The 22662-nt window shown below is 35.9% G+C and overlaps 1 protein-coding gene across 1 annotated transcript in view; it reads right to left on the minus strand.

The window, feature by feature from the left end:
- Positions 1–21298, minus strand: part of htr1fa (5-hydroxytryptamine (serotonin) receptor 1Fa) — a 49405-nt gene extending 28107 nt beyond the window's left edge. Inside the window, exon 1 of the mRNA XM_038276426.1 lies at positions 21169–21298. The gene's annotated coding sequence lies outside the window, so the exon portion shown is untranslated. The remainder of the gene's footprint in view (positions 1–21168) is intronic.
- Between the last annotated feature and the right edge of the window lie 1364 nt (positions 21299–22662).

A 22662-nucleotide genomic window follows, 5' to 3' on the forward strand; every position in this document is an offset into this window, starting at 1 on the left:
TTATTTACCCTCCTCCCTATGGCTGTCTGAAGCCACCTTTATTTCTAAAGCTAACTAAATGAAGATTTTTTCAGGTACCGGTAGTTAGCTTTAGTTAGTTGCAAGTTTCAGAAATGTAGGACAGCAATTAACAGGCTTTACCCATTTGCCAGACAGTAGTCGATGACCAGTGTTGCAGCTACATTAAAAAACAAACCAAAGGCCGCTGAGTTGGTGAGGTTAGGCTGTTCCCTGATTGACATGCTCATAAAAATCCTACAACATAACACTGAGATAAAAAAAAAGGCTTACATTACCTTTTTTAAGTAAAAAGAAATAACAAAAAAAGAATGTGTTTAAAAATATGATTTAAAAATAAATCATCTGCAAACTCACCAACTCTTGTTCAATGATATGCTGACAGGTGGGTTCATATTGGATTTTAGTTGACTTACATATTGATAAGCAATAAGAAAATTATAAATATAAAAATACAAACAGATATATCAGATTACCTTTATTCATTAGTATTCATTCATGCCTCTTGCAATTAGAATTAGTTTTAGTCAAAAAATGAAGGCACAAATGACTCCACATTTTCACCCTCGCTTTTAAAATTGAAGGAGCAGTTGCTCCATTTTCTCCATTGTTCAGGCACCTATGGCTGTAATTATAGCAAATGGCTGAAATTACTGACATTTGAGAACATCTTTGCTTTATGTTCAAAGCTCATGGTAGGCCACTTTCGTTCTAGATTATGCATATGGGCAGATCAACTCACTGAAAAGAAGAATTTTCAGTAAAAAACATTACTATTCAACATTTTCCTCTGACAACCTTAACAAATTCAGATGAGCAGAGGAAGAAATATTTCAAACAAATCACAACTGCATGATGATAGAACCCCTACTCATAGAAGTGAGGGATTTGACAATAAAAATATGTGAGCAGTTTCTTGTCATGTTCTGCAAAGCTAGTTACAATATGTAACACAATCCTCAATATATGACAATCAGAAGCATTAGAGAATGGTTTTATTTTGGTATTTAAGTATAATGACCTCTTTAGCAAGACTTTAGATTTCTTATAAACAGTCTCATACAAATAAACTGTTTAAGATAAACAAGTTTTTAACAACTGTTTGCAGAACTGCAAATAATAACACACTGTAAATGTATTATATTTTATTCAGAAATAAATAAAGCTTGGTCATTCCATTTTTTATTACTGTTTTGATGCAGCAGAAGTGTTAAATATGTAAAATCCTGCTGTGAGCATGTGAATCTCACACTGAGTTGTGACAATATTGTAAATATTTTATAAACTTTATGCAACGGAAAAAGAAAACATCTTCAAAATCAGCACTAAAACAGACAAAATAAGCCTAAACTTAATATCTTTACACCTACTTTTCAAAGGGCCTTGTTAAGGTTACATAGAACTACAATTGTGCATCTGGAAAGCTGTACAAAGAAACATAGGAGAGCAGACTTTCACTGCTGGAAAAAGATACATGTCTGGAAAAGTCAGGTGAAGTTCAGAAACATAGAACACTTAAGATATGCTGAATATATCTTCCTTAAACAAAAAAAAACAAAACAAATATTGTTTTCTAAAAAAAGATTAGGTATTAAGCTCAGACAAATAAACATTTTCTACCACACTCCATCCTCCCTGAAGATGTTAATTAGTGGCTTACTGTCAGGCAAGTAGGAAGTTTCAAGCTCAACCATGCCACAGCTTCAAATCTGAGGATGATCAAAGCAACGCCTCCAGAAAAATAATCATTTATTTATTTGTTTATTCATTTATTTATTTACATTAACAAAGTTTTACTTGTTTTATTTGAGTCAAGTGAGTATATAGGGGTTTCATAATGGAACATGATGGCTGAATCATTTCTGTATCTGAATCAAATAAAGCTCTTGTTAACAGGATGCTCTTGTTTAAATTAAGATGTTAGCTATACAAAGGCTGAATGAACTGATTTTGAGTGAATTGTAATTGATTGATGCTATGATGAAGTAAGCTGCATGTTTTAAATGTGTTCATTTAAATTAGCGGTGCTGATCACATTAATTATTCCCATTGAAAAAGACCAGACAAAGCATGATAGGACTTTTTTTTTTGTCTTTTAGAATTTAAATATCTGTAGGATTAGTTAGCAATGATGCAAAGCATCTTCATTTATGTTTTTCAATTTAAATCTTTTGCTTTAAGTGAACTTTTCATGCAGGTAAACAGAGTACCATAGAACACATTAAAGTGTAGTATAAATTTCTCTTTTCCTATAAGATAAATAACTATGGAGTAATTATCCATCTATTTAACTTTTTTAATAATTATTCTAAAATGTCTTTTTTTCCGCTTTGCTCCAACATTCTTGGAGTAATTTTCTCTCATCCTCTTCTCTGCAAAAAGACAAGGCAGCACATATAAACATGTGAATCTAAATAAACTAAAACACAAGATGTTAATTTGTTTAATCACTTTTGAAAGTGAGGCTCATATTGCATAGACTATACATAGATCCCTGTTTTTTTATTTCTGTTCATTTTGATTATTACACCATGCAGCTACTGAGAACCCAAAACAAATCTCATGTAGTAGCCTGAACAGCCATGGAGGAAAATGCTTGAAGGATTTACAAAAGGAAATTGGTAAATAACCTGAAATTGAAGTACTGCATCCAAGCATAGCTGCAGATTTGAGAGTAGGGAAAAATGTACAAAAAGGTGCAGAAGTAACAAAGCAACAGGGGCCTTGAGTTTAAAGCAAAGCTTATTTAAAAGCTTTAGAGACAGACAAGGCATTAACAATCCTGAACCAAAAGCAACATGGGGAGCATTTTATATGATGTAAAGATAATACTAATACATTAATAAAACATGTGGATTATATATCAGGGGTTCAACGTTCTATCATCAAATAAAATATTATTACTTTTTCATTTGGATATCAAGTTTCAGTCCAGCTGAAGAGAAAAGATGCACATAACCCAAGTTCCTTGTGATCCTGTGTAAAGATTCCAATCATCATTGATCTGGGTAGCCATCCCATCTGCTGGTGATGGTCCACTGTGCTTTATGAATTGGAAAATCATTTATGCTTTTTACTGGTAACATTGGAGTACTTAATGCTTCTCTCTTACAGGCTTTTTTGGAGATGATGATTTCATTTTCCAGCACGGCTTGACGCTCGCCCACATAGCCAAAAGTACCAGTATCTACTTTAATGACTATGGTCTCGCTGTGCTTGGTGGACCAGTTTCAGGGTACACCTAGACAGGTTGCCAGCCAATCACACACTCACACAGAGACACACAGAACAAACAGCAATGTAATTTGTCATAACTAAAGTAAGGACAATTTAGAGAAACCAGTTAACCTAACAGTTGTTTGTGAGAACCCTAACAATGCACAAGGAGAACGTGCAAAATCTATGCAGAGACCTCGGGCTGGGGTTCAAATCCTGCTCTTTAATTCTAACCATACAAGAAGGCAACATTTCTGTTACATATTTCCTAATTGTCCATATGTATTATTCTGATTTCTGTATATTATATGAGGTGTCTAACAAATCTTTATAATTTGCAACTTTCTCCGCAAAATATGTATTTCTGAAAAATAGAACCTGTGACATTCAGAATTATTGAGATAAACAAGGAACTACTAGAGGAAAATATTTTCTGATTATGAATGGTATATTTTCGGAGTGCAATAACTGAACTGAAGTGATGCAACCTGTCATTTAAACCTGGACTCTTGTCATTTATTGAACAGTAAACAATGTTTTTGTTTTTAAGTCATAATTACATTGTTTGCTTATCATTATCTTAGAAACTGCTTGAATTGCTAAATGAATTATGAAAGCATGTTGTAATAAACTGTTACACCAGACAATGTGCTTGTATGAGCTCAAAATATTTATACAGAGCCTAATCATACACTTGCTTAAAAACATGCTATTGTACTTACTAATCAGCCTTTATAACTGTAAAAGGAATTAGACACAACTTTACTCACAGCAAGCCTGACTGTGTCTCTTATGATTTTCCTTCTGTCTGTGGAAAGTGTGGGCTTAGACATTGATTTATTTATTGTTGCCTTGAAATAACTTAACTGACTTGATGCAGAAAGCATCTTTGTTTGTTGTCTTCGCCCTAATATATGCTAATAAGGCAAAATGCCTCATTAAATGCTTTAGGTAACATTGTGCTTCACTATGTCAGCAATAAAACAATACTGTATTTACTTTACTGTACCCTACTTTGGCTTGCATTTCTGTGTAAGGGCAGAAAACTCACAGTTGGTGCCATGTCAATCGTACAATGTGGAACACAAGGTTTACTTTTGAACTAAATTCATCAGATACAGTTTTTAGTATCTACAGTATAAAGCTTAACAAACTTTGAGATGAAACACAGCTGAAAATGAGATGGGACTATCTCATTGAAGAGAAGCAAGCTCAGGGCTCCCATTGATTTAGCATTATGGTGAGTTACAATTCATGCACTTTTTATTCTTTTTTTTGTCTGTTTCTTTCTTTGATGGCTTGTTTAAACATTACCATATTGACCAGAGTCAGACAGTGTTAGGGCAGTGGTTACAGACAGAGGGGGGTGATGTAGAGGAGAGGAGGAGACTGTTAAAGCAGACAACTTTATTTTAACTGCTGGAAATTAACATTTATAGAGTGTTTGATAATAATAATAATAATAATTATTATTATTATTATAATAATCCATCCATTATCTGACACACTTGTCCCAAGTTGGGTCGCCACTGGTGCTGGTGCCTATCTCCAGCTGTCTACGGGCGAGAAGCGGGGTAAATAATAATAATGATAATAATAATAATAATTGAACTTTTTTAATCTCACATTGGATAAATTTACCTCTGCATTTAACCCATCCCTTAAGGGAGCAGTGGGTTAAAGTTCTTGCTCAGAAACCCAGAGTGGAAGTCCGTGGGAATGTTGTTTAGGTATAATAAGATAATAGTGAAAGAATTTCCATTCTTTCTTTATTTTTTCATGCGTATTTTTATTTAAGGGGCAGATATGAAGTTAAACAAATTTTACATTCATACGATACATACGTTGCATACAAGTACTCAGTGGATTCTCTGTGCATATCTGTGGAAGCACTTCTATAACTTGCATTTTATTCATGGTTCTAGCAGCATGTTTATGGTAGGTCCAATACAGAATAACAAACCTGGGACCATATATACTTACTAAACAGTAACATGTTTAAAGAAACTTCAAACACTGTGAGACTGATTTAATTGTGTGACTTGTCACTGTGTGGCAATATTTTTAAGCTACATTTGTTTGCAAAGGTCCCTTCAGGTTGCAGCAATCTCCAAATGGACAGGCTATTTTCTAAAGTGGGTAGGAGGATCTTCTGTCCCAATGGAGAGAGGGCGGTCTGTAAGCCATTGATTTATTGCTACACTTTTCTTCTGCCCCAGCAGTCAGAAAAAAACATAACAGATAGAAAGACAGAAAGACGGATGGACAGACATCTTTGAATTTTTGGAAAGCATTTTGTAGAGCACAAAGTTATGCTGATATAATATGATTTGACAGTAAGTAATATGTCTGCATGCAGTACTAGGTCATGATGAAAAAATCAATGATGAACTGATCAAAATGTTTGTGGCAGACATATTAGATTAGCCTGACCAGACATAAGCCCAAAAAATGGTGCTTAATAGTTTGTACTTGCAAAGCTATTTAACCTAATCTTTAATGGTAAAACAAAGTCATTCATCCAGAAAGGATTCCAGGGAGCAAGTTCATGAAATGTTCTAATTTCAACAGGCTAATCAGATCACACATCTGATCACAAGGAAGTTCAGTCTGTTTCTTTTTAAATTCTTTTCAATTGTTACTTCATAGTTATCAGCTGATTGTCTTTGGATCAAAAAGCTGTGTTTACCACCAATGACCATGTTCACATGCAATTTCCTTATGAATGGCAGAATTTTACAATATTCAGAGTATGCAGTTTAGATATCTAATGAGCTCCCTCCATAGTATGTTACCAGTGTCATGTTTTTGCACATGCTATTTATTCAAACATTGATAATTAATAACAAACATAATCCTATATATTAAGATTTTTTGCTTTGAGCAAAGCAGGTTTCCTGATCATTCAGGACCTGCGATTCAATTCTAATTGAAGAAGGTGTTACTTTTGGCACTGTGGGACGATGCCAAGGGCTGCTGAAAATTGAAACTGGCATCAAAAGCACAGCAGGACAGAAAAGCATGAGAAGCTCTAAAATGTCCTATTAGTTGGCTTCACTGGCCTCTGACTTATAGAAACCCAGTAGACATAAATCTCAGTAGATTAAATGGCTCCTTAAAGCATCCCTGAATATGAAATCTTCTAACTAGACCTCAGGCAATATGGAGTCTGTGGGTTACTGCACCATGTCCAGATGGTGGGTCATTCGCTCTAAAGGAAACAAATTTAGTTTGATTTGAGAAGAGGATTTTGGACCAGAAACAGAATTTTCACTCATTACTCCTGAGTCCAGGTAAGATCCTGTAAGGCTGGCATATATTGTACAAATTTTTCAACCGTTGCTCTGAGCTGTACAATGAATTTTTGGGTTTAAAGGTTCACAGCTCCTGATATCTGTTCTTATACTGTACGATCAAAAAAACGACCCAGCTGAGTGAAGAGCTGACACTGGTCAGAATAGTCTATCTAGAAGTAAAGTCAGAGAAGAAGAATTATCATGTTTGTGCTTGCACAATGTGTAAAGTTGAGGTAAATCAGCTTGTAACTCTGCTTCAACAGTAGGAAACGCTCACAATCACCTCAAGAGTGCAAAGAGAAATTCAAACATTTTTGATTTTCATCAGACCATATGATTCCTGATTGGGTGGTCGTCACAAGCTAATTGCCTTTCAACACAACCTGAATATTACACTATGCAGGACACAGCATGAGGCTGGAACCTGGCCCGATCCAGAACACAATCAGCTGAAAAAAAGGCAAAAAGTCATACAGTGTATTCCCACCTTTTAACACTCTCTGATTTGGGAGTGGCTTAACATAAGTAACAGAAGTGTTGTAGTCCTAATCATATGTCTCTGTGTGGTGGCTCTATAGGCACCATTTCCAGCAACATTCCTCTCCATCGATTTTCCTTTACAAGTCTTTCAAGACTTCTTTTTTATCAACCGCTTTTTCTTCCATTTAGCTTTCAGCTATTATTCTTTCTTCTAATACTGTATGAAGAAACAACTTCTTTACCAGTGACTTTTTGTGACTTGCTATCCTTATGGAGGGTCTCAGTAGCTGTGTGCTAAACAGCAGTCCTCCCTATGAAAAAGCAGGAGGCTAAAATGAAAACCTCATTGTTTATTAGTCTTACTCCTTTTCCTAAGGCTTAAGTCAAAAAAATATCCAATAGGTTTCCTAGCTAAAAACATGTCACATTCAAGCTTTTATTTTTTTTGCAGGATTTCAGAAGTACAAACATTATAGACAGGTAAATCTAATAATGTCTTTCTAACTCTAAGAACTGATAATGCTCATGTTCACCGATGAATTACAAATTCTGATGCAACACTATGATGCCTACATTGAAAACCCTCCCACTCATACAGAGGGAAAAACTTTTAAAGCTGCTGGGGTAGGTCAAGGAGGTCAGGGTGAATTCTCAAAAGATTTGATTTTTTTTCTGTTACGAAAAGACTTTAAACCAATATGTCATAACAATATGACCATTATGAAATATAGAAATCCTAGTGTTCATCCAGAAATAACCTGTAATTTGTATAGGTGATAGATTCAGGTCCATGTGCTTGTTGATAAATCATAGCTCTCACATTTTTTAAAGTAAAACCAGATGGTTCCTACCACTGTCATGACAACTTCCCATTTTTCTTGCTAAACATCATCAGGAAAATAAAGAGCACAATTCCTCCTTTTTCAAAAGCATTCAGAGTTTAGTTCTGCAGGCTCGTCCTCAGCGAACTATGAACACTTAATAGAATTACTGGGAAAGGAAATCAATAGATGTTTTAACTGGATGTTTTTTTGTCCTAAACTGAAAAGAACCGCTAGGAAATTGGTATTCCAGCCTTCTGTCATTCTAGCTGAACAACATGGATAATCATTTTATAGTCTATTGGACACAGAGTGCATGAAATTCATGACCGAACTACAATGTTTTCCTGACTTCTTTCTGTTCTAAAATTCAATAATCAATCAGCTTTGATTTATTTTCCCTTCTGTAGTTACAATTTAAGCATCCAGGTGTTTGTATCTGCAAACAAAAGAATAGTTTACTCAGCAGTCAACTCAAATGTTATAAAACTCAGTCAAAAAAGACAGACACATATTTTACGGTCTTTAAAACCAAAGACCTAGAGGATGATAGTTACAGTGACAGCTGTATCTTGAGTTTCATTGGTGCATAATTCTAAATGTTGTTTGCAGTAAATTATGTTTATTACTGCAACTTACATCTGCAGGCAAATAGTTTTTCCCCTTCTCATCCTTACAGCATATTTTCTATCAAGTGTGTGTCTGTCATTTGGAACATGCAGCAAAATTGCAGCATCTTATTTGAACATTTATGGGATATTCTTAGTTGCTTTTGGCAACACCAGGCCACCGTGTGCTCTCAGCTTGGTTCTGCAGATGATCTATTTTTGAGAAATAGGAGAGTTTTACAGATGGTGTAGAAAGGTGGTGTATGAATACAGAAATGCTCTTGTTAGCAGCTTACATATTCATCTTGTAATATTTTCGACAAACTGTCAGCAGTATTTGCAAAATAGCAGGGCCAGCCAATGTTTAATATCTACAGAAACAGACCTACTTTTGAAAACATATATCTTATAGAGAAGTTGTTGGCCAACTGAAATAAATCATTGCAAAGTAATTGGGTTTTTATAATGGATATATCTTATATGAGTTCCTTATTTTTAATGGAAAACCCCGTTAGAGAAACCTTTAATTGCTGGTGGTCTAGGATGAAGGGTAGAGTTCAACCCTTCTAAATTATGACGAGTCATGGGCTGGGCCATATTACTCATGTAGAGGTAATTGCAAAGAAAATCCACAAATACTTCAAAATAAAGTGGTAATTTTTCTTTTTCAGCACCATAGTTTAATCCAATTGTCAGCCAGTATCTAGCAATGGGAAGGGCATCACTGCATTACTTCATGCTCATAGAGATCTCCATAAAATGACTGTAATGATAAAAAAAAGCACTGTAATGATAACTGCAATGTAAAGCTACGCGTACCAAGTTTAAATAGTCGAACACATAAGCTGTTTAAGCTTTTAAGCTTTAGTCTTTAATTAAAAAAAGTGCTGAAAAAGGCACATAGTAAAATATTTGAAGGGTACCAATCTGAATCTAAGGCTTAGTACAATGCATATAAACCCAAAACAACAACAAAGATGACAGATCTCGACAGAACTAGTCTTCAAATGTGCACCAGCCTAATAGGATTTTAATGTTGAATTTTTAAAAAACTAAAAGATAAAAAAGATTACCCAGAATGTATTTGCTTTACTTCATAATTTTTCCTGTGTGCAAATTGTAAAATTCCACTTTTGATCATATATAGATCACATAATCAAACCACATTCTTTACCTTTAATGGCCAGAAGACGTTTTTTATTTTTATGGATAAACTCAACAAATGTCCAGGCTCTGCTCTCCTGCTGTTATCACTGTTAAATGTGAATTATTCATTTAAGAAAGACTTAAATCAATGGTTACAGTGTTTTATTTTCTCTGTGTTATTGTTTTAGACCTTGTTTTTCTGAATCCCCCTAAAAATACTGTCGGTGTTTGTTTGTAAATTTAATGATTTGTTTTCCATCTTGCACATTGCACTTGGTGGAGAAAGTGGACAAGCCTCCAGATCCCAACATGAACAACACATCACTGTTAAAGAATTTTAATGTTTTTTTTTCTCCTAAAATAAATATTTTGTAAAAAAATAAATATAGAAAAAAAATGACAAGAAATAGACATTTTTCTCTAAATGTGTTATTCGTGTTCATCTCGGCTACTTCAAGGGTACCGAGTCATAGGATGAGCTACTAGTACTGACCTATGAACTGGAGGAGTCAGTGTTCACCTAAACTTCATAGATAATAAACATATTTCTATTGCTTCTTTTCAATTCTAATTTGCTTTTTTTGTCATTTTGAAATTCTTATAAGTGCTTAAATGTTCTAAATTACTGATATCATGAAATGCTCTATAAATGAAGGAAAAAAAGAGCAGCAGCATAAAATAAGATTTCAAACTTGGGTCCACTGGTGAGTTGTTCTGTTTTCAGAAGATGCTGAGGGTATCCCATGTGGTCCTTGAGGGCCCCTTGGCACCCGCGGGCCCCACTTTGGTGACCACCTGATCTAAGTAGATCAATATAATTTGTCTTTTGGGGGTTAGAAATCGTTTAAAACTGAAGTACACTATATTGCCTAAAGCAGGCATCCCCAAAGTCGGTCCACGAGGGCCGCTGTCCTGCAGGTTTTAGAGGTTTCCCTGCTCCAGTACAGCTGATTTACATTGATAGTTGATTAACAGGCTTTTGCTGAACTGCAATCATCAGAATCAGCTGTGCTAAAGCAGAGAAACCTCTAAAACCTGCAGGACAGCGGCCCTCGAGGACCGACTTTGGGGATGCCTGGCCTAAAGTATTCACCATCCCATCCAAATAATTGAATTCGGGTACTCCAGTCTCACCTCCACGCCCACTGGTGTATACGATCCAAACAGGTATTCTGATGGTGCAGAAGATAATGCAGAATCTACTACAAACATTTGTGAAATAACAGCTCAAACTCAAGGACAGGGAATTCCAGCAGTGTAGAATGACAGCGTGGCATCTGTGCAAAGGACCCCTCATGATATGTTTTACCAACTAAATGACTCAGAGTCAACTAGAAACAAAGTGGGAATTATTGTGGATAAAACTAACTAAACCATGTAGTGAAGACCAAGTTACATTAAATTGCAGCAGAAACTGTTAAATTTCAAGAAATGTACATAGAGAGATTAATAAGATGGCTTTCTGTGATTATCTGTGATTTACATTAACAATTGCCATATAAATAACAGGCTTCAAAGCTGGCAGCAATTAACAGCGGGTACATGTTATGGTGTTATGAAGCAATGCCTCTCTGGCAACCAGCCTGTTGGATGAGCTTGGCATTGGAAAATGGCAGATTTTCCAGCCAATATAGTAAAGCAGGGTCTATAAGGTGTGTTGCATGGATTTTGAATGGATTTTGTTTGTTTCACACTCAGACTACATTTATTCCTTATTCCAACATGATGAACACTGAATAATTTTATAGTTCAGAAAAGTGAACCTTTCATTAAATAACAATGTCTTTAAAAGCACATTTACAGACTCTAACTGTGAACTAGTCCCAAGCATTGATATGAGGGGAATCTGACAGATGTCTGGCCTCCTAATGGCTCAGAAATGTGAGCTCAATCTTAAATACAGTCCCCTGGGGATAAACAGAGATAAAATAGATTGATGGACATACACAATCCTTGTTTTTCTACCTAAAAACATGCAGCTCTACATAGGCTTTCATTACTGTTAGAAAGGAGAGCACTGGACATATCCTCTGTACACTCATTGTAATGGACATTAAAACCTAAAGGTGCTGCTAGAGGGGCTTTACGTTTTTTTCTTTTCTCTTTTCTTCCATTAGAGGTCAATTTCATAAAAGACGCCAAGGGGAAAGACAATCTCTCAAGCCTTCAGACAAGGTCCACTTTACAGCATTAGATATGACCAGATGATTAATGTCCTCTTTGAAACTGCCACCTTAGTGCCTAAAGGTTACTTAGAGTTAGAAGTTCACCTTTATCGAGTCAGTAATTCTGTGTTCTCCTGAATTGATTTCTGTTACTCACAAGTTGAAAAAGTAGGTGTTCCTCCCTGCTTCTTCGTATACTGCTGGGTTTGTTTATCTCACTAGCAGACGAACACACACATCCTCATGAATGACTGCTATGCTGGTGTGTTTTTTGTTAAAGACCCTTCAAAAGTCTTCAAATCCCCATGATGAAGCAAGAGTAACTGTCTAGCATGTGGTTTCTCTTGGCAGCTAGCCTTAATTTGTTTTTTCATCTCCCTTAAATTTTGACAATTAATTAAATGCTAATTACTAAAGGCTTTCGAGTTCTCATGATAGTTCAGCAGCTTTTTTATACAGTGGTGAAAAAAAGCACATTTTCAAAATAGCTATTTTCAGTGCCTGCCATTAGGAGGAACAATGTGGTGAATGTTAGTGAAAAGCTGTACATAATGTTTCTCTATTAGCAGGCAGCATAATTTGCATCAAATTCAACAGTGAATTCAATTCAACCTGATTTTTTTTTAAATACAACTGATAATGTCTGAAAATGTCTTATGATTTAGTGTGATTTATGGAAGTTCAAAGCTAAAGAGAGATCTCAATGTAGGCTGTAAATGGTAAAACACATTTGTTTTCTCTAGTAAAAAATAACTTATTTTTATAAACAGTGCTGTTTAATGTTAAGACTGGGAAAAGGTTATGAGTGTTTGCTTGCAGAAAAAGAAATACAAAGCAAAACATTAGGTAGATTATCTTAATGGCTTTTAGCTTAAACAGCTTGTTCATCATCTGATCAATAGTTGAAAAACAAAGGCCACAGAAACCTCAAATCAAAGACAAACAGAAAGCAGAAGAAAAAGCTCATTATTAAGTACTGGACAGTAATTATTATACCACATGCTATCCATCCCTAAATGTTTTCAATGACATTTAGTTAAGGTAAAGATGCAGTATGGTGTGAAAAAAGGACATTATTCTCATAGAACATATATTTTATTCAGGGAGCGGTGGCCTCTTAGTTAGAGCAATGTGATTGGGCCCTGGAGGTTTTGAGTTCAAATCCCACAAACTCCCACAGACTGCCACTCTGGGTCGTTGAGCAAAACCCTTAACCCCACACTCCTGCCCGGACGCCGCACAGTGGCAGTCGACTGCTCCCCAGGGAGATGGGTTAAATGCAGAGAGTGAATTTCCCTATTGTGGGATGATAAAAGGATTTTTTTTTTTTTTCTGATGGAGGTGAAATGCCATCTTCTCCTGTTAAAAAAACCAAGTCATCCCTATAGACAGTGTCTCTCATTTAAGATGAATGCATGTTGCTCTATAGAGCAAGACACAGTTAAAGTTTTAAGCTTCATTATTCCGATAACAACACAAGACATTGGGGCCCCTTCCACCGTGTCAAATCGAAAATGAGCACTAGACTCTCCTTCCATGCAAGTAATGATGGCAGCGATCTGCACAGTAAAATAAAAAATTAAGAGTGGTCTACTGATATGTTTGATATTCAGTGAACCATATACTGTGTGGTGTTCCTTTGTGAAGTCCAAATAGACATGTTTGAGGCGTACAAAGAGACATGGCCTTTAAAGAAATTTTTTTATTCTTTAAACACAGTAATGCAATGGGGCTGCAGTCTATCGCTTTATGTCTTTACTTTTTCATCTTACAACAAATTTAAAGTGCATCCAAATCCGTACAGCTATGAGACTTGTTATAAGGCTTATGCTGCTTAACAACCAAGAGAAATTCAAGGAGGAAAAAACGTTTCTCTTTTTGAGTTTAAATATAATTTTACCAATTTAGACTCTTTCTTTCTTTTAGTTTCAACTTACTTTACAACCTTATTTCCCCCAGTATTGGGAGTAAGCGTATAATAACAATGCTTTTATTGCTCAATTTCGGTTCCAGAACTCTCCATCTTTCTGGACCAAGTTCTTCCTCCCCTGGCATATCCTAACTGCCAGGTCAGATCTAAACCTCTGTAGCTATTCAGACCTGCTTGGCCTCATTCATCTCCTACTAGCAGACTCACTCCAGTCTCTGTCATGATTTGTGGTTGGTGTGCTAGCCCAAGGATGCAGAACTCACAGACTCAGAGGAAGGATCAGTCCAATATTTATTTAAGAACACCGGTAATCTGCCCTGGAAGGCAGAGAGGACAGAAAACAGGTTAAACTCAGGGATCAAAACTAAACTGAAAACTCACGGGTTCGCTGGTTCAGACAGGCAGAGTAGCACAGGTAACGGACATGGCAAGGCGTGGCAAAACACGGCTAACATGGCTAAGACATGCTACATGGCTTGGGAACAAATGGCTAGGAAACACAAGGCTACGATCCGGCTCCGAGTGAAGCTGTCACACAGCTTATATGGGGAGAGGTTAATGAGCAGAGCTGATGGGAAACAGCTGTGCGCTGAGAACCAGCTCCCAGGAGAAGGATCCACATCGCCCTCTGGTGGGCAACCTCTGGATCCCCACAGGAAAAGAAGCTCACAGGAAGGGATACAAACAGAAACAGAAGCTACAGAATGGGATCCACACCGCCCTCTGGAGGGCAAACCTTGGATCCCAACAGTCTCCATGTAAGTGCTTCTTCAATAATAATAATAATTCAGATCATTTTTTTTATAACCTGCCATCTTACTTCAGAACCACTGTACCTGATCTGGAGTCCCTGTTTCTGGATTCCTGGATTCTATTTTCACAATAACCATTTTTTTTTTCTCCTAAGAGTTTTCTGCATGTGGGTTAATTTTTTAGCCCCAAAATAACGATTAATAATTAATATATAATATATATATATAATAATAATAATAATATATATTTTTAAATTGCTTAAAGGCTTATGGCCTGCTGAAAAACTGCAGGTATTATTGGAGTGCTAAACTAAAAAATAACAAGATATATTTTAATCATGATGGCATAAGGCACTAAAAAAGCAGACCAACACATTTGTAAACATTTAAGTACCTGTAGAAGGTAAGTGACTCGAACATGTGTTTTGGTTTCTAACCATTAAATATAATAAGCAGAGGTGTTCCTGGCATAAAATTAAGATCCGTCCTTCAAAATTGATGCCTTCCTTGTACAGCCCACTGGGAGGAGACCATAGGGTAGCCTGATATATGTCTGCAAGGACAATAAATGTCTGAGACTGGGGATGTCTTATAAAGAACTAGAGAGAACCGTCACATTTCCAACACATCTCTGATTGGGAAATCTTGTTCATCTACGCATTAAAGTACTACTAGCTTAACCACAATTCCTTTTAAATGGGATATATCTTAAAATATCCCAAAAGATAAGGTTAAGGCATTTAAGAAAACACACAAAAAACTTTGGCTAATTTAGTTTTGCTGAAATATAATCTTTTTGAACTGAAAAAAAGAAAAACAAGTAAAAGTGATGAATGTGTGTAATTAAAGAACAACAAAATGTGTCTCTCCTACATGCTCACTATGACTCATCTGGTGTATTTGGGTTGCCAGTTTTCTTATGGACTGATTCATCTCTTAAAAGTCAACTAAATATTTGGTGAAATGAATAAAAATAACAATCAACATCTAAGAAATGGGAATAATGGATTCTTGATGAGAACTATTTCCTAAATCCTTTACTCCCACCCATTTGTTGGGATCGTTGAGCAAGATAAATCAGAAATTTTGATTTTGTAGTAACAAAGTTAAACTGCTTTAATCATTTCTTGCATAATGTACATTGATAAATGATTAAAATCAAGAGCCATTGCAAATGTCAAATATTTGCTTATTCTAATACTATCAAAACATCCTTACAAAGTGTTTTTTACTCTAGAATGTTTAATCCTCCCATTTTATATCGAGTTTATTGTAATGTTTGTTTTTCTTTAGATTTCATTCTTATTTCTTGTTATGATACGACTATATACTAAATCTGTAGTCACACTATGTCTGATTCTAAAGGTTCATAATGTTCTAAAGCGTAGTTTCTCTAGAAATGAAATTGGTGATGAAAAAAGATGAAAGGACATGACTGAAGCACAACTGTGGTTCAAACATTTACTCGCCTTGTGGCAAATGGTGCTCTGGCATTAATTAGCCATATGAAAAATCTAATCGCACTTGGAGAGTAGGGAGTGTTAATTTCAGATCCTGCGTATATAGTCTGCTAAATCCAGGAATGCTAACTTGTGCCAGACATTATAAACCATGAAAAAGAGAAAGAAATGAAAGTACTTTTTTGTCCAAAGCCAAAAGTGCAGGTGCTATAGCACCAGCTCTTTATATCCCTATAAACAACCAATTATTCACAGATAATAACCCTAAAACTGACAGATGACAAATATAAATTTTACGTGCATAAAAGGTTTACTTTATTTTATAATCTATTACTCAAAATGGCATGGTTTCCAAATTCTCTTTAATATATTAAGTCACACTTCCATGTAATACTTTAAAGTTTTCTTAAAATAAATAACCAGGTTTTTATTTTTGGGTTCTATACACAGTGACAGCTTTATTTCTATTTAATAAGCTAATCTGAAACAAAGACCAAGTGACTGATCATAGAAAATGCTTTAAGAAAAAAGTTGAAAAGAAATCCTACATACAATAGGACGTCAAAAGTGCTTCATGCTCTATTATACATGACTCAGCTAATAGCTCTGTGGAAAAACAGGGTTATATAGAATGGGATTACTTCTGCATAAATCTAATGACTTTCGTTTTCTCCAAGTTATTCTGTCAGGGTTGCAGTGGGGCTGAGGTCTCCTTCCAGCAGTCTATGGGCGAAAGGTCAGGACAGTTTGCCTGTCTCTCGCAGGACAACAATTCGATTCAATTCAGTTTATTTATACAGCGGTAGATCACAACACATGTCATCTCAAGGCACTTTACAGCACAGAGACACACAACCATGCACACACACACTCTAAAACCCAACGGCAATTTAGAGAAGCATAGTAATCTAATAGTCATGTTTTTGGACTGCAGGAGGAAACCGGAGTACCCAGAGAGAACCCACGCATGCACAGGAAGAACATACAAACTATATGTAGTGCTAGGAATTGAACCCACAACCTTCTTGCTGCAAGGCAACAGCGCTATCCACTGCCAAGCATGCAGCCCACCCAATAGACTGATCTTCAAAATATTTTGTAGACAGCCAATGACAATTATGCCTATTTGGAAGACCCTTGGCTTCTTGGTCATAGAATTCACATACGTAGTACCATTTAAGTGAGTTGCCTGCTATAGGATTACACAGCACAGAATGAGGCTTTGTGTTGATTTGTCTTTTATAGCAGAATAACTCAAAGGTTAGAGCTAAGCTGCTCTGCAAATACAAACTTAACTAGTTTTAAAAGTGAGAAATTAGCCAATTCTCCAAGAAAACTTAAAAGTACCTCTACAGGCATTTAGCTACAGTATTGAAGAAAAATGAGATATAGCTCTATTGTATGCTATCTAACTGTAGTTTGAATCAGAGTTAAAAATAGTATTTAGTCCAAGTGCAATAGTCATCAGTATCTCAGTCCATTATTTTAGTATGTAATATCGGATCCATAAAGTGACAGTAAAAGGCCGAAAACCAAGACATCGCTCTTTATAAAGACACTTTCCAGCTCATTGAGATGGATCCCAAGGTGTTCCAAGTTCTAGTCATTTATAGTCACATCTAGCAATTTCTAGGGCTACTGTGGGGTCTCTTCTCTGTTGGATGTTCCTGGAAGACTTCCAAAATTAGGTGCCTTGAAGGCATCCTGGTGTGATGCCAGGAACACCTCTGGTGATTTCTTTAAATGTGGAGGAACAGAGGGGAGTACTCAAGATTGCTCACTCTCTCTCCAAGGCTAAATGGGACATGAATACAGCGATCACAATAAAGATATGTGCCTTGAACTTGGAAAAAAAGCAAACACTTTTTCTGCTTTAATCGCTAAATGAAACGTCAAGCCACTTACATGCTCAGGACACAGCGGTGTCTTTTTGGACTTTTCCTGCCTTAAAATGCATCGTAAATGATGACCAAAAACTAGTTTGGTAATAACATTTTACTTAAATTCAAAGGCTCAGCTGTAGTTGCAGCCATGCATAAAGCATCAAAAGGAGGACATTTAATAGCTCAATTTATGCTTGATGCATGTAAATGTCTTAAAGGGTAAGGAAAAAGCAACCACAACTATAGCAATGGTAATTGGTTTCATATCAGTCTGCATGAGTTACACTAAATGTGCTGCACTGATTGCTTGCTGCTTTGAGGCTTCAGACCATCACCAGACAGGACCTTGTCCTTGCTTTGACTCCGCTACTAATCATTAGTGCCCATTATTTTTCTTTCCAAGATAACTCCCTCTGTGTAATTAAGTACCACTAATAAATGCATCTCCGTTGCCAAATAAAGCTCAACATTCTTCAATACTTAAAATCATTAACCAAGAGGGTCCTTGAACTTTTTTATGGGAACATAGCCCCTTTCAATGAAAACATTCATAAACACACCCAGGATTTATATGTTTGCATCCATTGTCATTGCCAGCCCCCTGAGACGTTTGTCCTTTTAAATGGGTTTTTCGAATGTTGGTCTCTAGTAAATAAACTGTTCTTAGCATAACTGTTGATTCCTGCTCAAGTTGTATTTTGTCACGTTACAACCATAAACCTAAATACATATTATTTACATCTTGCATGAGAAGTCTACATAAGGTACTGCATGAATCTTAGCTAGAAATAAAATGGGTTCCTAAAAGTGTTTGTGAATTCAAATCTTAGAAATGCATTCTCTGCCCTTCGAAATACCCTTGAAATCAAACCAGATAAAATCCCTTTCCTGCAGAGTTATCTAATAAATGAAGCCCACCTGTATGTCATGAATCCCATCAAAACTAAAAGGTTTTTTATGAAGACCTTATAGATATGTAGCAGAATGTCTGTAAACAAACAGCATCATGAAGATCAAGTCATTCAATACTTTATTAATTCTAAAGGGAAATTCACTACACAACACACTTATTCGCTGAATCAAGTAGTGTTAGCATTTAAAATATATACCAAACTTTGAACATCTACATAACACTCTTTAATCCAAGAGTATTGCATAACTACAAACCCAACAAAAATGGCCTTTCACCTAAATGTAAAGGCCAGGGTAGAAGTGCATTACTCAGAGAGGCAGCCAAGAGGTCAACGTTAACTCTTAAAGAGCCCGGGATATCCACAACTCAGGTAGGAGAAGCTGTCAGCAGCCCTATTAGCTGTGAACTTCCGAGGCTGTTATGAAAAAGCGGCAAGAAGAAAGTCATTATTGAGGTTATTTTCAAAGTTTTCCACAAGCAAATATAGTGGAAGCATCTAATCTGGAAGAAGATACTCCAGTCAGATGAAACCAAAATTGGACTTTTTGGTTTTGATGCACAGTTATGCTTGACGGAAAGGTAAAAATTCACATCACTTTGAAAACAGTAGTGGCAGCATCTTGATGTGGGGACATATCTATTTATCAGGCACTTGGAAGCAGAGCAGAGTTTATACGAGGGAGCTAAATACAGCTGAAGAAGTAATGATGCTGTGGTTAATGAAAAAAACATAATATGTAAAACTCATGTAAAACTGTAACTAGAGCATGTAACAAAAGTAATTTCCCTCTGGGATTATTAAAGTATTTCTGATTCTGATTCTGATAATAGCTTTGGAGCTGCAGGGGAATAGTTTGGCCCAAAACCATGGTCTAGTCTAAACCAGACCCGAATCAAACAAATATCAAACATATATATATATATATATATATATATATATATATATATATATATATATATATATATATATTAAGAAATTGTGTTCAAACACTTTTTATACCACAAAAGACAGACAGACACAGTGGGTAGATGTTTAACACAGGTGGGAAAAGCAGAAATACATGCCACGCTTTTTAGAATTTGTGATTAAACAAGTAAACCAAGTCTCATTTTCCATCCACTTACAAATCGTGAGCTTCTTTGACTCATCTTCCACAACATATTCAAAAAGTATATAGTGTTTTTGTTTCTTATTGTACATCTAATAATGAAAACATTAAAAAGTATATGTGCATTTCTGTAAGATCTCTGAATATGTACCTAAAAATTAACATTTTTTTTGTTCTGGATAGCTATAGTGTTACTTCAATTCATTTTCATTTTTCTCATTTGTAGAAATTGTTCTGTCATAGTAGTTTTATTACTAAGCAATAGCTGCGGATATATATGTTTTTAATTGTTCTATGCAAAATAACTTTAAGAGAATAGAATTTAGTTTAGTTTTTTTTCTGATTTTACACAAAAAAGTCCTTAAAACCAAACATATGCTGTAGCAACTGGGTGGGATGCATATGCACACTGTTGGATGAGCACACAGGGTCCTCACAATTATGCAACAGAGCTTTCAAGTCTCTCAGCCCTTTGATTCCCCTGCTGTCCTTATCACAGCATCCAATTCCGATGGTAAATGAATCCGTCACAAACACTGCAACACATACAATTCCATCACATGCCTTGTCTTTCCTTACCTTTTCTACCGTATGCTGTCTCCTACACGCCAAAGTTAATGCAGTGTTGTGGATCTTATCTGTTTAGTCGTGTAATCTGAAAAGCAAGTGAACCTGCTGTTTCTAAAAAAAAAAAAAAAAGCACTGCAGCCAAATGGATTCCCACATGAATTCTAGCAAGTATTTGTAGGATGTGGTACTATAAAAGTCTCCACCAGAGTTAAGCCTTATTAAGAGCAGATTGGGTTCATACTCCAAGGCATGCATGCATAGAACCAAACCTTTTCCTTCAGATCCAACCCTCACAACTAAAAGCACCTTTTTATTACTACTTTCTCTTAATTTGATCTGAAGGGATCAGTAAGTGAACTCTATACCTGCAACAGATATATCCATTTGTTTGCAGTCTTACATAATTAAAATCAATCCCACTTGTTGTAGAAGTCAATATTTTCAATTTGGGGATGAAAATTCTAAGACTTGGATTAAATATGTGTCAGTGGTAAATTTATAAGGATAAGTGAAACTGAGGTCTCAGGTGTTAGGATACTTTATTGAATTAAGCCTAAAGATTAGTTATGATTTATAAATAAAATGTATTTGGGCTTAAACATAGTACAAGAATAAAAGATTAAAAAAAGGGAAAAAAACTTGAGAAAATAAACCAGCATACATATATCAATTAAGGAGAAAATTCAAGAAGTACTTTCTGATTAGAGATAGGTTTGATACTACAGGTGTAAATTCAGCTTAATCACAATGCGCACCGGTCTGTGGCTCATTAAAGGCAAAACTTGCAGGAAAATAACTTACCTGGTTTCCGAAGCAGAAAGGAATACTGGAATAAACCAAGCGGCGCGAAAAGCACATTAGGTTCCACATTTATGTTCATTCACAGCTTCCCGACGTTTACGCCGACACCCAGTTAGTGCGCCGAAAAAGGAGCGCGCGCGGGCGGGAGCGAGCCTGCTGGCCACAGACAGCGGAGAGAGGTGCGTCAGTGGAGAGGAGGTGTGAAGACAATACATGTAGCAACAGCAACAAAGTAGAATATTTAAATAAAGAATAGCTTTTAGACAGCATTCAAACTTAAAGTGAGACTTTTTGTCTCTCCGCAAATATGCTCACATCTAAGGTCATTAATATCCGTTTTACTCCCATTGTGAACATTTTATGGAGTCCTCACCATAAACGCTCTAAGCAGCTGCTTAAGGACCCCAATCCAACAGGGGCCCCTTAAAGTGCAATAATTCATGAACAAGTAGAGTTTCAATTAAATTAATTTTAATTTCAATTCAATTCAGTTTGTTTCTATATCTATATCTCTAGCGCAAATTCACAACATGTGTCATCTCCAGGCACTTTACAGTTCAACCAGATCATATAGTCAAATTGATTCAAAGTTTTCTATCTAAGGAAAACCAGTTAATTGCATGACTCAATGCAATCCCTCACACTAAGCATGCTTGTAGCGACAGTGGAGAGGAAAAACACCCTTTTAACAGGAAGAAACCTCCAGCAGAACCAGGCTCAGTGTGAGCGGCCATCTGCCGAGGACAACTGGGGTTCAAGGAGACAGAAGCAGATACAAAAAGCAACTGTAAAAGGCGGCCAGTCCAGGAAACACACAGCCAGGCAGACGAACTTCAAGCCAACTCCCATGCCACAGGATGAAGAGAGCACACCCAGCCAGTCAAAGTCAGAGAAACAGGACTACACTGGAAAACAGGCGAATCTCCAACATCTATAAACAAGGGTTTTGATTTCCAAATTGTTTGTCATTGTTGTGGCTTATGTATAATGAAGGTCTAATTTGTGATCTGTGATATTTGAAAATTCAAATGTTGAGCATTGTAGTAAAGCCTTTCTCAGTAAAACCAAGTTGTTGAATTTGTTAAAAGTTTATATGCAGATTTGTAGTAAAAACAGCATTGAACAATCAGTAAATGTGTTCCAAAAATATAAAGTGAAAATTTGGGGAAAACTATGTGGTTTTCCCTGGGAAATGTGTTTACTATTGCTTTACAAACCATGTAATATGCTCTGATCTCTAGAAGCCAAATTGAAGTTTGCTCTTAAAATCTTGTTGATTTTTTTTTGTTGTTTTTGTTTTAAACATAGACTTTTAATTGCATGGCAAGTCATTATACCACCATTATACACTCTTTTACAAAGTAATAATGTAAGTAAAAAAAGTTAAAAGTTGTGACGCTACAGTTAAACTGTGGGGAAAAGTAAATAATGTTCTTTAAATAATTAAAATTTTCTTAAAATAAATCAGATTTTCTTTTAAACATAAATGTCAAA

Source organism: Cyprinodon tularosa, unplaced genomic scaffold (genome assembly GCF_016077235.1).
Source record: "Cyprinodon tularosa strain WSP-4 unplaced genomic scaffold, ASM1607723v1 ctg124, whole genome shotgun sequence".
NCBI lineage: Eukaryota > Metazoa > Chordata > Actinopteri > Cyprinodontiformes > Cyprinodontidae > Cyprinodon > Cyprinodon tularosa.